This window comes from Diadema antillarum, unplaced genomic scaffold, assembly GCF_040938485.1.
Source record: "Diadema antillarum isolate AM-2024a unplaced genomic scaffold, OU_Dant_1.0 seq00000233_RagTag, whole genome shotgun sequence".
In the NCBI taxonomy this organism is placed as follows: domain Eukaryota; kingdom Metazoa; phylum Echinodermata; class Echinoidea; order Diadematoida; family Diadematidae; genus Diadema; species Diadema antillarum.
The window spans coordinates 204,011-209,138 of record NW_027271282.1 but is presented as its reverse complement, the minus strand read 5'-3'; positions in this window follow the sequence as shown (position 1 = coordinate 209,138).

Genomic DNA, 5,128 nt, shown 5'->3' with positions numbered 1-5,128 from the left:
GCATGTGAGCCCTCATGTAATGCATTCCCGTACACATATGCAATAACTTGTAAAAAAATACAAATACACATTATCAGAACAGACCAATAATACAAATATCACATTACTAAAATACTAAACAATAAATAAATGAAAAATAGCCCAAATTATCTTATCTTCACTTCAATATCTAAATCAAGTTATGCCATCATACTTTACAAAGAGTTTTTCTAAACCCGTTAGTCATTTTCAAAATTTAGGCATTAAAAGAAAGGATGAGCTTAAGATAAATGATATTTATAATGTTCTTCCAGAGAATTGGAAAGAGCCCATAGGTAGCGTAAGATTTCAGCATATAGATGTTATTAATCTTATGATATAAAGTTAAAGATTTTTGGTAAGATATTGAATATTCAAAATATTAAATCAAAAATATCTTTTTTGGTAAAGATTTACAAGAATTGCATACTTTGGGAATAAAACATAGTGAAAGGAAATTGATTTCACTTATGAGGAAATTAGAATGCTATTTACTAGACCTAGAAGCACGACATTACTTAACAATTCAGTTTAAGTTATTACACGGGGTGATATATACTAGGGAACATGAATTTTGTTTTGTGAATGATAACCCTTAATTGTTCTTGCTGTCAATTGAACAGTGTAGAAAGGGAAACTTATTCACAAATATTCTTTCAATTGTTTTAAAGTAAAGCCGATGTGGCAGTTTCTTATTGGGCATTATGATTTAGTTAAGTTATCACACTGGACTGGAGAGATATTTTCTTGGGCTCATGAGGCAGTTAAAATCGAATTAAATTTGTGAATGCCTTGATAATTTTGATGAAAGTTGTGATATTTCGGTCAAGAGTGGAAAAAAATTTACCCAAGAGGAAAACGATAAAGACAATTTTTTTTTTATAGAGGAAGAAAAGAAAAATGCGGTAAAAGCAGGCAGGCTTGGGTTTCATTTGCAAAAATGGAAATAGTTGGAGATTTTGTAGAGATTGTTTTTTATGATTTATTCCCCTGTTCATTGTTGTTGGCAAGGAAAGGTGTACATATTGATGGTTTGAATTACATATTTTAATCATGTCATTTTTAATCTTTCTTCCTCAACGTTAGACGCATGGTAACTTTCGGCTTCTGGCGTATTGATGCCTAGAAATCGGTAATCATAAGTATTATGGGGGTCACTTTTTTTTTTCCCAATGGTCATTTTTGATAACCCTGATGCATCATGAGATTGTGTGCAGTGCGTTTTGGTGTGTGAGTGTTTGTGTTTGCGGATGTATGCGTGTGGACATGTTTTTTTCTTGGTTTGTTTTGTGTTTGTATGTGTGTGTGTTGAGAGTCAGTTTCCTGAGGGGGAGAAATATGTGTACAGAAGTGTGTGATGGGTGGGGTTGGGTAGATGTAGTTAGGTAATAGTAGAGTAATGGTGTGCAAGTTAGGAGGGCGGAGCAGGAATACGGTTTGTTTTGACAATATGCAAATAAAGAATTGTTGTTACTGGAGTATGCTGTTTTGTACAGGAAGGTGGGAAGAGAACATCTCCCTGGTTTTTTATAACAAAATCAAATATCGGGGTGGGGGAAGAATGATAGATTTAAGAATGATGAATTTCGTTCGGTTAATGCAAGTATGAATTTGTTTTTTGGGGGGTTTTTTTTGGTTTTTTTGTTTGTTTTTTTTTGGTTTTTTGTTTACATGAGGTTCTGAGAATTGCTGTATTTTTAGGGGAGTGTAAGGAAGTTTATATAATGAAGCAGATATTAATTAATTTGATCAAGTTGATCAAGACAGGTTTTTTTTTTTGGTGTAATTATGCAGAATTTAATATATTTTTATATAGAGTATGATCGGAAGAAAGGTATGTTAAAAAAGAAGGTGATTCAGCAGCACAATTTTTTTTTTTGTGTGTAATAAGGCAGATATTGACTGGCTTGATTAGGTTGATCAAGATAACTTTTTCTGAATCATGCAGAATTTTATGTAAATTTTCTTATACACCCCGTACATGGTTCGATTTGCTTTAAAATGCCCAAACAATAATTGTACTGTAAAAATAAAGATTTAGCAGCACAAGATGGAATACAGCTGCTTATTTGTTCATATTAATTTCTTGTTAAAGGTATTAGCCCACATTTGCAAACCCACGAAAATCAAAACTGCATAAAACAGGTCCAATATGACTTCAAGTACAAGTTATAACAGTAGCATACCTCACCTGTTGCTCTTTGTCTATACCATTCGATAAAAGAGAGAAAATCATCGTTTTAAAATCAATTTTCAAACCGGGTCAACCCGACCCAAAATCGAATTACGAGCGCGGGCTAGCTACGTACATGTAACTTACACATGTATCGCATGCATGTAGTCCGTACGTGGACCGGAGCTAGCGAGCGTTATACGCATGCATACGGTGCATTTTCATTTATTTTTATGAAAGTAATGGACTAATTGGAACGAAATTTTGCACAAGTGTTACTGCAATCATACCCAAACTCCATGCTAACTATGAGACCAATTGCTGCAGGTTTACAAATGTGGGCTAATACATTTAACATGGACCTAATATCGAATGAAATTGAAGTAACGAATATCATTAAACAAACAAAAAAGTTACCGTTGACCCTTGACCCAACAGCGAGTACTATGATAGCCTTGCCACTGTCAAAGCGATAATTGCCGATAGAAGAGCTCGATCATTATCCAGAAGTGATTAACGGCAGCCTTCGGCATTTTATATCATGATACACTGTAAAAACATCGGTGTTGGATTTAACACCATGGGTGTTAAATCTAACACCGATCAAACTTCAATAGAGGACCACACCCACAGGTGTTGAAAATGCACTGTGATGGTGTTGAAAAGTGTTCACCTGACACTTCGTGGTGTTAATTTGACACTGTACCTGGTGTTATTTTGACACTGTACTGGTGTTAATTCAAAAATGACACCACATGGTGTTGATTTGATATTTGTTGGTGTTAATATCAATGGTTTAACACCCGTCCAGCTTCAATAAGAGACCATACCAGCTGGTGTTACTGTGGTGTAAATTTATTTTCACATTTTTTTCAAAAATCTAGTATCTTAATGTAAAATTCTTGATCGTCTTGTTTAAATTAAAAATCAACAAGAAGTGCAGTTACTAAGAAACTCTTCAAAAAAAAAAACCAGTTTTATATTTGGAAATGACACCCGGAGGTGTTAATTTAACACCATAAATGAGCACTGAAAATTTAACACCAGCTCGATGTTCACTATTTAACACCGGACTTTTTGCAGTGTATTGAGCCAGTGCTGTCATTTCCATCGCTAAGTAAGCCTACATTTTAGTGCATGTTAAAGGAGAATTCCGGAGGATTTTCCTTCAGATTATACTGAGTACAGAGCTTCAGAATTAATAGAGATTTGGATGAGGAATAAGATTATTTTAAAAATTTATATCAAATCACAATGAACAAGGATGATGACATGGCAGCCTCACCATAAGAATGCATGAGTGGGGGATCCAAGAAGAAGAAAGCACGCATGACTTCTACACATCAGGTGAACTTGTTGAACTTGCGGCGTACCTGTAAATGCGAACAAAAGTTTCTGTAACGTGACGCAGGACTGGCAGACATAGTGCTGTATACCGAGCATTACCGAGTGCAGCTCAAAAGTGTTCCTCTCTTCATATATGTATCATAATTTTATGTGTGAAATTTAGTGCCTAGGAATAGTTAATCATAAGTACTTTGGTGGTCACTTAGTTTTTCCACACGGTCGGTTTTGATAACCATGATGCATCATATATATGCAGTGCGATTTGGTGTATGAGTGTTTGTGTTTGTGGGTGTGTGCGTGTAGACATGCCTTTTTCTTGGTTTGTTTTTGTATTCTTATGTGTGTGTGTGTGTGTGTGTGTGTGTTGTGCTGTATACCGAGCATTGCGAGTGCAGCTCAATATACAACTTTTCTCTTCAATGATGAGATCTTTTGAATAAAACAGGGATTTCTGTGACTGTCTAATTATAAGCCCTTGGATGCATCGATCACTACACAAACGCCCATACATTCTTGTTCCCTACACCGCCTCTTTCCGCTTTTCCGCTCATTATTTCTTCATTGTGACAATTGCAATCCCAATCCCGGCCCTATTTGCCTGAAGCATCAAGGATAGGTTGATCTATTCACGTGAGTACCTAGGTAGCACACGAGATCAATGTACAGATATGAAAGTGTCGCCTCAAACATAGAAGGTCAGGACAGACACGACAGACCCGAGAATCAATAATTCTATACCTAAATCACGCAGGGAAAGCGTGGTGGTAAATCAACAAAAGTGTCCTCCACTCCTGAACTCTTATACACAAGACCCAATGTTGGCCAAAAGATTCCAGTAATCTTTTTATATAGATCTAGAGTAAGAAAGATTCGTCTCCTATTACAACAATACTACCATGACTGCAGAGAGCAAGGATTCATCACCAACATTGATATTCATAACTCTCATTAGTCTCGTGTAAGAGCACAAAGAGCAAAAATGCACATGTCATCACTGGCGTAGCCAGGGGGGGGGGGGGCGATGGGGGCGGTCGCCCCCCCTAAGATTTGGACCGGGGATTTGGGAGGCGGAAAAAAAAAATGCGTGTATACTGTATGCATGCACATGAAGCGGGTCTCCTTTGCAACCTTTCATCAAATAAGATATTTTTTTTTAAATATTTCACTCAAAGTGTGCACCAGATCGTTGAATTTCAATTCAAAATATGCAAAATCTCTCGTGCTTGGGAGGGGGTATCCCCCTCCCAAACCCTCCCCCTCTGTGCCTCTTTCCCTAGCCAAGTACACTTTTTAGATTTTTTTAAAATTCTGAATAATTCTGAGTGCACAAGACTTATCACTTATATTCCGAAAACTGAAGGTTCCCTCATGTATCTTAAGGGGAATTTCCCCTTTTAATCGACCCTTTCCTCCCTCAGCCCCCCCCCCCCAAAAAAAAAAAAAAAATCAGTTTTGTTTTTTTTTTTTGGTGATTTATCAAATGTTGATTCCATCAAATATGCGTATACAAGATATCTCAATTTCAACCTTAAAAAGATAAAAGCTCCATCGGAAGGGAAGGGTGGAGATAACACTCGCCCACGCCTTCTC